Source organism: Adiantum capillus-veneris, chromosome 27 (genome assembly GCF_014529385.1).
Source record: "Adiantum capillus-veneris isolate H3 chromosome 27, ASM1452938v2, whole genome shotgun sequence".
Classification (NCBI taxonomy): Eukaryota; Viridiplantae; Streptophyta; class Polypodiopsida; order Polypodiales; family Pteridaceae; genus Adiantum; species Adiantum capillus-veneris.
In genome coordinates, this window is record NC_140957.1 from 102,831,156 (window position 1) to 102,846,593 (window position 15,438).

Sequence of the window (15,438 nt, forward strand, 5' to 3'; positions counted from 1 at the left end):
ATGGTGTAGGGAATGGTCGTGCACTGACCATTCCTGTTAATCATAGGCGATCGGCCCTGGTTACGGGAATGTTCTGTGCACGACCATTCTCGACCGTCAATGGTCGTGGGAGAGGGGGGCCGGCCAGCACACCGATTTCTATGTACTTATGTGGGAGCCCTTGCGTGAATCCAAGCTCTTACATTTCGCTTGCTGAGGTGTCCACAACAGGTGCAATTCTGCATGTTGATCTGGGAGGCGCCTAATGGTCTACAGGCCCGCATATTCCAAGTGCTACGTTGGCTGCCATCCAGAGTTCGCGGGTAAGATTTTGCAGGAGAATGGACAGCAGATCGACAGGGCACATCAGTTGCCTCCCTCCCCACGACCTTGATGGCCAAGGCAAATATGTAGCAAAAATAATTTTCCCAATAGGCTATGTCTGATTGATTGTGAAAAAATTGCCAAAATGTAGCATCTTATATATATATATATATATATCTAAACTAACATAATATGGCACAAGGGGGAGCCCTTTACACGTGTCGAAATCTGCAACATGAAAGTTAAACTCCAAAATTGAGAAAAGCCCCTTGTGCACGCGATAAAGAGACAGAGAGAGAAAAAGAGACAATGGCCGCCGAAGACGGGCGGCCGTATATATATATATATATATATATATATATATAGAGAGAGAGAGAGAGAGAGAGAGAGAGAGAGAGAGAGAGAGAGAGAGAGGAGAGGAGAGAAATTTGTAAGACTTAAGTTGTAGGAACATTCTCAAGAGATTCCAAGAGACCTCTTATACCTACCCACGAGTCTTGATCTCAAGACCTGCTACTGCAGAGTCCAAAATTCTGGTACTAAAAATTTGTGCAATCAATATAGTTTTGATGGTGATTTTGCTATCCTACGTACATTGACTCTCTCTCTCTCTCTCTCTCTCTCTCTCTCTCTCTCTCTCTCTCTCTCTCTCTCTCTCTCTCTCTCTCTCTCTCTCTCATTCACACACACACACACATTACCTGCTTGCAAAGTGGAAGGATGGGCCCCACGCATACTCGTAGAAGGCAGTGGCTACATCGTAATAGAAATTCACCTGAATTCAAGATACATGAAATCAAATGAAATGGAAAACGTTAACAATGTGAAGCGAAACGCAATAAAATGAAATGAGGAGGAGACCATGGAATCGTAGTGTTGCTTCCTACTGCTCTCATCTCCACCGTGAAGAGTGTGCAGTCCTTCATAGCTGCTCTCGCGCACCCACAAAGAAGAACTAGTTTGCCTTGATTACTTCACTATGTATATAGTAAATGATAAGAAGTAAAAAAGTGATAGTGGTGTGGATTTTACCGCATGTCATAGCTCGTGATGATGATTCAATAGCATCTCTCCTCAAAGCTTTCACCAAAAACTCTATGACCTCGCACCACAAATGAGATTTTGCATGAAAAGATTATGGATGTAAACATTTCCATACTATAATAAAAATGAAACAAAATGCATTTCGTGCATTTGTGATGCTTGTGTCCGTAAAAAGAAGAAAAAACCATACGTATGTATGGTGTGGAGTTGGCACCATTCTCCACATTTATAAAGATACCATAGGGAACCTGCCCTTCCCCCGCCACTTTCATCCCCTCCAATGTTGAAGGGGGACTTATGCTTCTCCTCCGGTGTCGGAAGGACTTTTTATTGTTAAAATATTATAATTATACAAGGAGAACTCATTACCGATGTTTTATAAAGACATGTATTATTCCACGTTGCCATGTGTTGGTGTATTCTCCATATGTCCCTTTGTTGGGCATAACAAGTCTTTGCCACCTTCATCTAAAATCTTTTCAATAAAATTGATATAAATTCATTGCTTTATTTTATACAGGATGTAATCTAAGAACTTTTGAGATCACAAAAGAGGAAATCAAAACACGAAATATAAGTGTACCTTTGTTGTTGGTCGTCTACATTGAAGCACAATGTTGGATGGATCGGTTGCTAGACCTTCCTTGCATTGTTGCATCACCTTCCCACCAGTATGTGTTGTGTCATCGTCATCCCTTCCCCAACTTCTTCCAACATGTTGATTATCACATTCAATTTTTCTATCATGCCTACCATTACCTGCATTGCTTTTCATGTCCGTTGTCTTAGGGTAGGTTGAATCTGCTGGATTGTCCGTCCATAAGCTCACACACATACACATACACAAACTCACAGTCTTTGGGGCACCCCATCTGGCATACATATTGATCAAAACATGGCCAAGCACGACATCTTTCTCCAAGAGCCCTCAATTTACATCTACTGAAAACAACCTAGAGGTTCTGGCGTCGCCCTTGTGGAACAAATCCTGCAACAATCAGGAGAGAGGCCATCGTTTTGCAATAGCCAAAAACTGTCCCTGTGGGGCAAATCTTGCAATCGCTGCATTCTAGCTCTGGACGGAAAGATTTTCAAGAAGTTCTAGTGCTCTCTAAACTGCAACACATATAGCAAACATGTCAATCAAGGCATTTCCAAGCACAACATCTTTTTCAATGACTCCTCACTAACAATATCAGCATGAATTTTTATGTCCATACCAACATTGCATAGAGCCACATGCTTTCAAGATGTACACGTGTGTGATTGCATCAGGAGAGAGGCCCTCAATTTGCATCAGCCGAAAACAGCATAAAGATTTTTGACCTGGTCCTGTTGTGGATATCCCACAATCCATACAGTCCAAGAGAGGATGTTCCAAACAGAAATCTCCTCAAGCACTTTATGTGCTTTCTGAAGTGCACCAAATTTGGCATACATATCAACCAAGGCAATGCCAAGAAGGATATTTTTTTTCAGAATTCCCTAAGTAACAATATCAATGTGAATTTTTATGCACATATCATCATCTTGCGTAGAGCCACATTCCTTCAACATGCTTTCGTTGCGCATATCCCGTAATCATTGCACTCCCTGAGACGACAATCTAGATAGGAATGTCCTCGAGCACTTTGTGTGCTCCCTAAAGTACACCAAATTTGGCTTACAAATCGACCAAGGCATTGTGAAGCATGACATTTTTTTGCAACAACCCGAGACTAACGATATAGAGTGAATTTTGAAGCCCATATCAGCATCCTGCATAGAGCCACATGCCTTCAAGATGCACGCGTAGGTGATTTCATATGGACAAAGGCCTTCACTTTGCATCCGTTGAAAATAGCATAGAGATTTCTATCCTTGCTCTTATTGTGAGTATCCCACAATCAATGTTTGGCATACATATCGAGCAAGGCAGTGCAAGGTACGACGTCTTTTTTCACTAGCTGCCTCTAACTAGCAATACAATTGTGAATTTTTGTGCCCACATTAGCATTTTACGTAGAGCCACATGCTTTCAAGATGCATACTTAAGTGATTGTATTTGGAGAGAGACCCTTGCTTCGCATCTGCTGAAAATAGATTGGAGCTTTTTGGCCCTACCTCTGTGTGGCAAATCCTTAAATCATTGCATTCCAAGAGTCCACACTCCAAACAGAAATCTCCTCGAGCACTTTTTGTGCTCTCTTAAGGGCACCACATTTAGCAAACATGCCAACCAAGGCATTGTCAAGCACAATATCCTTTTTCAACAGCCCTTGAGTAACAATACTAGCAAGAATTTTTATGCCCATATCTGTATCTTGTAGAGCCATATGCCTTCGAGATGCACACGTATATGACTGCACCTCGAGAGAAGTCCTCGCTTTTCATCCGCCGCTGAAATCAACCTGGAGCTCTCTGGCCCTACGTTTGTTGTGCATATCCCGCAATCAATGCACTCCAAGAGACGACATTCTGGATAGAAGGTCCTCAAGAACTTTTTGTGCTTTACAAAGCGCATCACATTTGGCATACATATCGACTAAGGCATTGCCAAGCACAACAATCTTTTGCAACAGCCCCTCACTAATAATATCAGAGTAAATTTTTAAGCCCATATCAACATCTTGCATAGAGTCACATTCCTTCAAGATGCATGCGTAGGTGATTGCATATGGGGCAGAGGTCCTCGTTTTGCATCAGCATCTTGCATGGAGCCACATGAATTCATACATAGGGGATTGCATCTGGAGAGAGGCCCTCTACTAAAAACAGGTTGGCATAACATCCCTTTTCAGCAGCCTTAGACTAGCAATATCATCGTGAATTTTTGTGTCTATATCAGCATCTTGCGTAGAGCCACAATGTGCATGCCTTTAAGATGCACGTGTCTAGAGATAGGCCCTTGCTACGCACCAGCTGAAAATAGCCCACAGCTTCCTAGCCTTGTCTGGGCATATCCTGCGATCACTACATTCCACAAGATGACATCCCGCACACTAACCTTGTCAAAGACTTGATAGATGCACCGCACTTGACATACATATTGACCAACATTTTCCCCAAGTATGCATTCTTTTCAAGTAACCCACAATCGCAAATATCAGCAGGGATGCTACTGCCTTGGTACATAACTTCTCCTTAGCACAGTCTTTAAGTGAGCTCACAAAAGAAAGACTCAGTCTCTTGCTCTCCAATTTTTCTTGTCTAGCCTTTATTGCTGCTTGCTTGGGGGTGTTGCGCGAGAAAATGTGTGTGTGTGGAGCAAGGCATTGCCAAGGGACAGCCCTTGGCTAACAATTTCATAGCAAATATTTAAGCCCATATCAACATCTGGGGTAGAGCCACAAGCCTTCAAGATGCATGCATAGCTGATTGCATCTCTGTTGAGCATATCCTGCAATCAATGCGTTCCACAAGACGATGTCCCATACGGTAAGCTTGTCAAAGACTTGTTCCGCAATGACAACACTTGACATATAAATTGACCAACATGTTTCCAAGTATGCATTCGTTTCAAGCTACCCACTATCGTGAATATCAGCATGAATCCTAGTGCCTTGGTACAGAAGGTCAAGATGCATGCGTATGTGATTGCATCTAGAGAGAGGCCCTTGCTTTGCATCCACTGAAAATAGCCTTGAGCTTTTTGGCCTACTCCTGTTACACGCATCCCGCAAACAATGCACTCCAAGAGAAAACATTCCGGATAAAAAGATCCTTAAGCACTTTTTTGTTCTTTCTCAAGTGCACCGCATTTGGAATACACAGTGACCAAGGCAGTGCCTAGCACTACATCTCTTTTTAGTAGCCTCAGACTAACAATATCATCAAGAATTTGTGTGTCCATATCAGCATCTTGCGTACACAATGCGCATGCCTTTCAGATGCACGCGTAGGTGATTGCGGCCTTGTATCTCTCTTTTTCTTTTTTTTAACCCAAACATTGGCTTAGACAAGGATTGTATTAGGTTCTCATCATAGCTCTCTCTCTCTCTCTCTCTCTCTCTCTCTCTCTCTCTCTCTCTCTCTCTCTCTCTCTCTCTCTCTCTCTCTCTCTCTCTCTCTCTCTCTCTCTCTCTCTCTCTCTCTCCGACATATCCCGCAATCAATGCACTCCAAGAGACGGCATTCTCGATAAAGGGGTTTACAAAGTGCGCCGCATTTGGCATACATATCGATGAAGACATTGCCAAGCACAACAATGTTTTACAACAATCCCTCACTTATAATATCAGAGTAAATTTTTAAGCACATATCAACATCTTGCGTAGAGTCACATTCCTTCAAGATGCATGCGTAGGTGATTGCATATGGACAGAGGCCCTTGCTTCGCATCAGCATCTTGCGTATAGCTAGATGAATTCAAAGGTTGCATCTAAAGAGAGGCACAACATCCCTTTTTAGCAGCCAGATTAACAATTTTTGTCGACACAGCATCCCTTTTCAGGAGCCTTAGACGAACAATATCATCGTTAATTTTTTTACCTTGTTTTTGTGTCTATATTAGCATCTTGAGTCCCAGACTGCAGCGTGGATATTTTTACCTTGATTTTTGTGTGTATATCAGTATCTTGCGTCTCAAACTGTAGTCCCTCTCTCTCTCTCTCTCTCTCTCTCTCTCTCTCTCTCTCTCTCTCTCTCTCTCTCTCTCTCTCTCTCTCTCTCTCTCTCTCTCTCTCTCTCTCTCTCTCTCTCTCTCTCTCTCTCTGTGGCATGGAGTGAGCCAAAATGCTGTGAGCTAGTGTTCTCTGGCCTGCACTGAGCCAAAATGCAACAGTCTTTTATTTTTTCTCTTCGGCTTGGAGTCATGCCTCATGACGATTCACGCAAGGGCTGAGCCTGCAGATTCTATAATAAAAGGCCCGGCCTGGAGTGATTACGTTGTGCAACAGTAGAGAGCAGCAATAGTCCTCTCTCTGTGCGAGCTGCCTCATGACGATTCACGCAACGGCTGAGCCTGCAGATTCTATATTAACAGGCTCGGCCTGGAGTGATGACGTTTTGCAGCAGTAGTCCCCTCTCTCTCCCTCTCCCCGACCTGGAGTGATGAAGATATGTGCTGAAGAAGATGGCGATGGAGAAGTGTCTTTGTTGTGCAGCATCATGGAAAAGCAAAGCAAACGAATTAAAAGAATTTACCTCTACTCTACGTCACCTCTGCACGTCAATTGCCTCTACCTCTGCTCTACATCACCTCTGCACGTCAATTGCCTCTGCCTCTTCTCTATGTCACCTCTGCATGTCAACTGCTTGCTCTCTATCTGCGTCTCTCTCTCTCTCTCTCTCTCTCTCTCTCTCTCTCTCTCTCTCTCTCTCTCTCTCTCTCTCTCTCTCTCTCTCTCTCGGCAATTAGCTAGCTGCTATAAATTGCGGGCTGGCCGCTTGTTTTTCGGTCTATTTTAAAAAAAACCATTGCCATTGCTTTCTTCACTCTCTCTCTTCTCTCTCTCTCTCTCTCTCTCTCTCTCTCTCTCCACTCTCATTTACCAAGCCAATCACATGTGGGCACATGGCATAGCTGGCCTTGCTCCTTTCATTAAATCTATCTTAGGTAATCAAGGTAAAGAGAAGTGTTAATGCAGCAAGATAAGGTAACAATGAGTAGTGGGAGGGCTTACTTACACAGCCAAGTCGGTGGTGAGATCATGGGAGGGCCCGTTCTTGAGCGTGGAGATGAAGCTCTTGGCCTCCTCTGCTACGGTCCCCATCTCTCTCTCTCTCTCTCTCTCTCTCTCTCTCTCTCTCTCTGCTGCTAGTGCAGTGCTAAGTACCTCTCTCTCTCTCTCTCTCTCTCTCTCTCTCTCTCTCTCTCTCTCTCTCTCTCTCTCTCTCTCTCTCTCTCTCTCTGCTTTGGTTCTAATATAGTGCGGCACTCCCCGCTCCCTCCCTCTCTCCCCCTCCTCGTCCCGGGAGAGAGGGAGAGAGGGAGAGAGAGACTTGATTCTGAGAGAGGAGTAACCTTTCTATCGGGCTCTCTGTCACCAGGGCCCTCTCTCTCTTCTTTGGTCCGGGAGATCCTTTCGAACAACAAGTCTCAAGTTCAAGAGAGACAAATAGAGCTTTTAGGTCTTTGGGGATTGTTTCACCACGTTAAAACTTCTCTTCGCTCACTAGTTCGAGCCCTACTCTAGGGATCAAGTTTTGGGAGATATACGACTAACTCCTTTTAAACAACATGGCTTGAGTGCAAGACTCATTGAGGTCTCTCGAAACTGTTACTACAACTTTACAACTTCTTCTTATCTCTCTAGCATGTCCCCCATTTTAGAGATGAGACTATGGGGGACATGCTTTCAACCCACTCCCGTGCTTCAATTTCTTGTTTGAATTTTACCATTCTTTACCTTATTCTTTTGTATTGCATATTTATGCCCCTTGGGCCTTAGCATACAAAAGAAGTACATAAGTAAACATTTCATATGTCCCTTGGGCCTGCAAGAGACTTAAAAAGTAAACATTTCATTCAATTCATACTAGTGAAATGGCGCCGCCGAGTCTAAAACCCCTCGCTCTTGATAAATTTCATAAAAACAGATTAAGAAAATCTCTCTCCCTCTCTCTCTCTCTCGCTTTTGCATCCCCTCTTGCCATAGGCTTAGAGTAATTAGACAAACTGCGTGTAATGTTAAGAGTTGCGAACCCCGTCACCAACATTATCGTCGTGAATTATTTTGCCCATGTCAGCATCTTGTGTAATGCCACATGCCTTCAAGGTGCTAGTGTACATGATTGCATTTGGAGAGATGCCCTCGTTCTGCATGTACTAAATATAGCCATGAGCTTCCTGACCGACAAGAACCTTGTTGAGGACTTATTGTGCTCTAAGAAGTGCACCACAGTTGATGTAAATAATGTCCATGAGACAACATGGCGGATAGGAAGATTGTCGAGGACTTGTTGCGCTCTGAGAAGTGCACCGCCCTCTCTCTACATCTATTGAAAAGAGCCAGCTAGAGCTTCCTTACATTGACCCTATTAAACCTCTCTCTCTCTCTCTCTCTCTCTTTGTGTGTGTGCGTCAATGTTCAGGAAAAGTGCGTCACCTAAGACTTGAGGAGTTGAATCGGACAATCAAAACAGCCGGCTAAAGGGAGGGGGAGAAAGGAAAAAGTTCGCTTGGAAAACTCAAGAAAATGGAGTTAAACTGTAAAAAATTCGTCTATTTTGAAAAGATTTCTTATTGAAACCACCTTGAAGCAAACATCTAATTGTTTTTTTTCCGGGAAAATTACCTCCTCTATTTGTGGAAAATCCCAAAATACCCGCCAGATTTCAAAAATTACCAAAACACCCTTGTATTTACTTTTCTAATTTTTATTTCTTTTTTAATATTGACAATTAAGAGCCGCCTTCGGTGGCGTCATAGCCCCTCTTACTCTCAAACCCCTCGCTCTTGATAAATTTCATAAAAATAGATCAAGAAAAGTTCTCTCTCTCTCTCTCTCTCTCTCTCTCTCTCTCTCACCAGAGGCTTAGAGTAATTTGATAATTTTAAATTCACCTTTCTTATAAAGTTGAAGGTAAAAAATCATACATACATAGTGTTCCAAAATGGCCTACCAATCATTTTGTCCCACTTCACCTTCAATCTGAGATAGAAACATAGAGAGTACAATGGCGGGTCCTGCTCCCTCTACCAATAGTACAACGGCAAGACCTCTGATAGTGTTTAGGCATGCCAACACTATCTACATAAGCCACCTTACTCCTCAAGCACTTTTTTTTCTTCATGAAGAACACCACTTTTGGCATACATGTCGACCAAGAAAGTGTTTTCTTTCAACACCCCGTGACCAACATTATCGTCGTGAATTCTTTTGCCCATGTCACCATCTTGTGTAATGCCACATGCCTTCAAGGTGCTAGTGTACGTGATTGCATTTGGAGAGATACCCTCTCTCTGCATCTATTGAATATAGCCATGAGCTTCCTAACCAACATGAACCTTGTTGAGGACTTGTTGTGCTCTAAGAATGCACCACACTTGACGTAAATAATGTCCATGAGACAACATGGCGGACAGGAAGATTGTCGAGGACTTGTTGCGCTCTAAGAAGTGCACCGCCCTCTCTCTGCATCTACTCAAAAGAGCGTAGAGCATCCTTACCCTGACCCTATTGAGAATCCCTCTCTCTCTCTCTCTCTCTCTCTCTCTCTCTCTCTCTCTCTCTCTCTCTCTCTCTCTCTCTCTCTCTCTCTGTGCGTCACTGTTTTAGGAAAAGTGTGTCACCTAAGACTTGAGCAGTTGAATTGAACAATAAAAAAAACCGACTGAAGGGAGGGGGAGAAGGAGAAAGTCCGCTTGGGAAATTCAAGAAAATGGATTTAAACTGTAAAAAATGCGTCTAATTTGAAAATATTTCTTATTGAAACCACCCCGAAGCAGACATCTCATTGAATTTTTTTGAGAAAACTACCAAAATACCCCTCTAATTTGTGGAAAGTCCCAAAATACCACCCAAATTTCAAAAATTACCAAACACCCTTGTATTTATTTTTCTAATCTTTATTTCTTTTTGAATATTGACAATTAAGAGCCCCATCCCACCATGCTGTTGCAAGGGTTACAGAGTAATGAGTCTGCGCGCTGCAAGATGGAGAGAGCCTACGACCTTGTGTTCAAGCCAATTGGTAGCAATTGATAAAAGAAGAAGATCACACAACCAATATTGTTAAAACAACTACTTGATTTGGCTGCAACACACAACCCGAATGTGTTGAACCCCCATAACCCTTGCAGAAACTGCGTGTAACGTTTAGAGTTGCGGACCCCGTCACCAACGTTATCGTCGTGAATTCTTTTTCCCATGTCAACATCTTGTGTAATGCCACATGCCTTCAAGGGGCTAGTGTACGTGATTGCATTTGGAGAGATGCCCTCATTCTGCATCTACTGAATATAGCCATGAGCTTCCTGACCGAGAAGGACCTTGTTGAGGACTTATTGTGCTCTAAGAAGTGCACCACACTTGATGTAAATAATGTCCATGAGACAACATGGCGGACGTGAAGATTGTCGAGGACTTGTTGCGCTCTTAGAAGTGCACCACCCTCTCTCTGCATCTATTGAAAAGAGCCAGCTAGAGCTTCCTTACACTGACCCTATTGGACGTCTCTCTCTCTCTCTTTCTCTCTCTTTGTGTTTGTGCATCAGTGTTCAGGAAAAGTGTGTCACCTAAGACTTGAGCAGTTGAATTGAACAATCAAAACAGCCGGCTAAAGGGAGGGGGAGAAGAGAAAGTTCGCTTGGAAAACTCAAGAAAATGGAGTTAAACTGTAAAAAATTCGTCTATTTTGAAAAGATTTCTTATTGAAACCACTCCGAAGCAGACATCTAATTGATTTTTTTTGGGAATATTACCAAAATACCCCTCTAATTTGTGGAAAATCTTAAAATATCCGCCAAATTTCAAAAATACCAAAACACCCTTGTATTTATTTTTCTAATCTTTATTTCGTTTTTAATATTGACAACTAAGAGCCCTGTCCCACCATGTTGTTGCAAGGGTTACAGAGCAACGATTTTGCGCGTTGCAAGAGGGAGAGAGCCCACAACCTTGTGTTCGAGCCAACTGGTAGCAACTGGTAAAAGAAGAAGATCATGCAACCAATATTGCTATAATAGCTGGTTGATTGGTTTTTGACTCGTAGGTGTCGGTGATCCCCAAGAGCATAAAAAAAGCTCTGCAAGTTTTTGCTATTTTTGTTTTTTTATAGTGGCTGTAATGCAACTCGTATGTGTTGAACCCCCATAACCCCTGCACAAATTGCGTGTGACGTTTAGAGTTACGGAGCTTCAGCTACCTAACCCCTATAGGCGCCAAGTGGGACAGAGCTCTAAGATCCGATTTTGGGTGCTTAACATGCAATTAGTCACCAATTACCTAGCAATTATTATGTCTAAAAATAATGAAGCAATTCATCTCCACAACCTTTTTAACAGACTCCAATTCTAGTTTAGCATATTGTATTGATAGACAATCAAGTCTTCTTATGAAAAGCTACGACTAGGGGTATTTTGGAAAAATTGAAGGGCATTTTGAGAATTTGTGACAAATATTGGTGGTTTGGGAAATGTTTTAATTTGAGGGGTATTTTAGGGGATTTCCACAAAATAGAGGGGTAGTTTAAGAGAAAGAGGCTCCATCATGTCTGCGCATGAGAAGAAGGAGAAGAAGAAGAAGAAGAGGAGGAGGATTTTAACGTCTGGTTGCTTTCTCTCTCTCTCTTTCTCTCCCCATCAAAGCCTGGGCAGTGGGAATGACTCACTCTCTCTCTCCCTCTCTCTCTCTCTCTCTCTCTCTCTCTCATGCGCAGACACAAACGCATTGGCTTCTGTACAATGCTACTCGCATGCTCATCCATCTTGAAAAGCTCAATCAACAAGTGAAGTGGTCATTCGCGATGGCATAAGTGTATTCCATGCAGCCTACGATGAGAGAGTGTGTCTTGCGGTATGCGTGAGGCCATGGCCGATAGAGATTTTGCAAGGAAAAAGAGAGTCGACGAGGACCTAAAACAAAGCTCTAAATCTGGACTCTTGGTTGCGCGCGTTGTCGAGAAATTTGCGGTCTTGCCAGGAAAGCACCGGGCTTATGGCTGTGAGAGTTTGTGAGAGAACTCAACAAAAACTATATGAAGGAGTTAAACCATAGATGCCATGAAGAATAGGGTTTGGAAAGAAGTGCAATCAAAGAAGACCCACTCTTTCTCTCTTGCACTCACACACACAAAGAAAGAACGCAAAAGAGAATGTCAAAACAATACGAAGATGAAAACATCAAGGCTATGGTCATATCGTATCATGGGTAATATGAAAGGGTTAATGGATGAGTTAATGGCATTCAATCTTGGCTGACCAAATAGGCTACGAATTGTTCTTTGAAATTGTAGTTTTGTGCTTACCATAATATATATAATTTGTTTAGTGATTGAGATTAATTGTGTGTACAAATCCTCTTGGTTCATAGCAAGATAACTACGCTTACATCAAAAGAAAAATTATAGTCTATGAGAGGTAGTATGATGGGATCCGGTGATAGAAGTATTTCATTGAGCCTTTCAAGGCCGAAGAGAAACACTATACGTTGTTGAAAGTGTATTTTACGGCTAATCCATATGTTAATTCTAATAGATCGTACAGAGTGAAAGCGATAGAAATGATCATCATGTGGGTTATTCATCTAGGATAGTATGTGAAAAATGTAGATATGAGAGAAGTGAAGAGATGAGAAGTTTCCCTCCTAAGCCCTATTCTTGCCTGTAGGCAATAAGGATACTGCGGGGAGAGATGTACCTATAGCAAGAGAACCTAGAGAGGATGGATTACTAAGAATGATAGAGATAGGTTTGGTTAAGGAGATGAGATTAGATATATGATATATATATATATATATATATATATATATATATATATATATATATATATATATATATATATATATATATATATATATATATATGTTGGATTAGAGAGGAAAATGAAAACAACAAGAAATCAAGAAAACATCAATGTAGAACACATCTTACTTAAAACCCTTCGGCACCATTATTGATGGGAGAGAGAAGAAGAGTGGATAATTCCACTTTGATTGATACACCAAGTGCAAGACCTTCTTTGATTAGAGTTGATCTTCCAAGGTTAGCTTGTTGCAAGAATGGCTAGTCTCCCTCTAGGAGAAAGTGTAGGCTTGGGCTTATGTTAATGGCTACGTACAATTAGGCATTACTACTCACTCCCTCGAGAATTCCTCTCATCAATGGCTTGAATGCTTGAGTTCCTTCCAAGGAAGAAGAGGTCCCCTTTTATAGGTGAAGGGAACCCCCAAGGGTTTACACAAGAAGAGAGGAGCCAGTGTGAGCAGGAATTGGAAAAGTTGGAAATGAGCTGTCCCTGCATGATGTGGGCAGACTGGGGTCCAGTATTTTTATCATATCTCCTCAACCGTGGCTCCAAATAAAAAAGTAAAAATATGGGCAAAAACTTCATCTCATTAGCTACGATTTTCATTTTAAAATCGTTTTCCAATTCGGATTGAAAATTTGTGTAAAAAATTCATCAAAATAGGGTCCATTTATGGCAGCAAAAGTCTTCATGTGGTCTCCTTAGCCTAGACTTTCATTTAATTCCAAAGGACACCTCATGCCATATGAAAGCATGACATTGATCCTTGACAAAGTTTTGTAATCATGCTTGCAATAATTCATTAAAATAAGTGTATCTTTGAAATCATGCCACCTAGTGTCCCACTAGGATTTGATTCTCTCCTAGTAGCTATTTAAAAAGAAATATAAGAAAAGTATAAAAAATACATAGAATATATATATATTGGAGTTTACCCTAGATATAGGATCTAGCTAGGGTGTGAGATGATAATGAAATAGTAGAAATAAAGAATCAATGCTTTTTGCCCCAAGTTAAAGAGGCGGAGCTATTGATGCTTTTCCCATAGTATTTTCTGATGGTAAAATAAGGATATGTTACCCTTGAGAAAAATAATAGGATGAGATAGAAGACTTATTATTATACTTAAATATGCATATGTACATTATAGGAAGTATAATTATGTATCTAAAAAAATACAAGATAGATCTTGTAGCATGCGTTCCCACTATGTACGTGTCACAGCACGACATCCACCCCCTCTAAACCTGCACATCCTCCGGTATGTGCCACATTGTCTCTTTGTAAGATCAGACCTCTCGTACATCTTTCTTGCCTTCTTCTTCACTGGATGATTCCAGAGCTTCATGTTCACTTTGATCTTCAACTGTGTTTTTATCTTCTTCCTCATCAACATTATCTAGATCATTGTCTCCTCTTCTCTTAAACATTTTAATCCTTTTTTCTGCAATGGGAATCTTTACTTCTGTACCATCTAGTTCAGACAAGCTGTAAGTAGCATTTTCATGCACATGCTTTACAACATACGGTCCAAACCATCTTTTTGAGAACTTATGCATGACTGTGTGCTGGTTATCAAGGCTACTATCATACACTAAAACCCAGTCACCTTTGTCAATCGCTTTGCTCCTGAGTCGATGTCGCTTATCAAAATAGTCCTTGTTTTTCAACCTTGCATGTTTGAGTCGTTCTTTTGCAGCTTCAATGTCTCCAGGTCTTCTCTCTAGCTACCTTATATGCAGTGCAAGGAGATCTTCCCTACTAAGCCCCTCTTGCCAAGGTAGTACATTCCATGTGGGAATTGTATCCTGAATCAGCATCACTGGCTTTTGACCATGCATTAGCTCCGCAGGCATGTAGCTAGTTACTGAGCTATATGTTGTACGATCAGCCCATAAAGTATATGGTAACAATTTTGGCCACTCACCAACTCTTCCTTCGCAAGCCTTGGCCAAAGCTTTGATGATAGGAGGATGCCTTCTTTCACTCTTTCCATTGCCTTCAGGGTTGTAAGCTGTAGTAAGAGAAATCTTGATCCCTAATCTAGAAAAGAACTCCCTTGCTTCTTCAGCATCCAGTTCACCTCGATCTGCAGTAATTTTTCCCACACAACCATAACGGAAAATCACCTCATCAAGAAGGAATTTGCACACAGCTTCTGTGGTCTTAGCTCTGAATGCTCTTCCTTTAACCTGGTTATTTAGGTCCTCTCGTGCAAGAACCAAGTATCTCATCTACCAGAGTCCTAAAGGCATCGTGACTAGATCCACAACCCATTTATAGTGCATGGCTAGTGGATATGTAGGGTGCAATCCATCACGATGTCGAACATTTGAATACATTTGACAAATTACACATGACTCTACAAATTGAGATACATCTTTATACATACCCTTCCACCAGTATTTTTCTTTCAACTTGGAGAAGGTTGCCCACACACCCCTGTGTCCAGCCCATAGACTCTCATGAAACTCTTGCATGAGCTTTACTTGAGTCTCTTTTTTACATATAACTCGTTGTGGGGTAGCACCCTTTTGTTTAGGATGCTTCCACAAGTAACCATCCCTCAAAAAGTACCCATATGCTTTCCTGCGTATCCTCTTGAATTCTTGTTCAGACCAATCATCCTGTTTTGTTAGAGTACTCAAGTACCTTCCAATACAAAGCCAATCACCTTCATAAAGATCTTTCAAGAACAATTC

At 41.7% G+C, this 15,438-nt stretch overlaps 1 pseudogene; it reads right to left on the reverse strand.

Annotated features, from left to right (window-relative positions):
• The window catches only part of LOC147422476 (cycloartenol-C-24-methyltransferase 1-like), a 43,475-nt pseudogene extending 41,353 nt beyond the window's left edge, over positions 1 to 2,122 (reverse strand).
• Between the last annotated feature and the right edge of the window lie 13,316 nt (positions 2,123 to 15,438).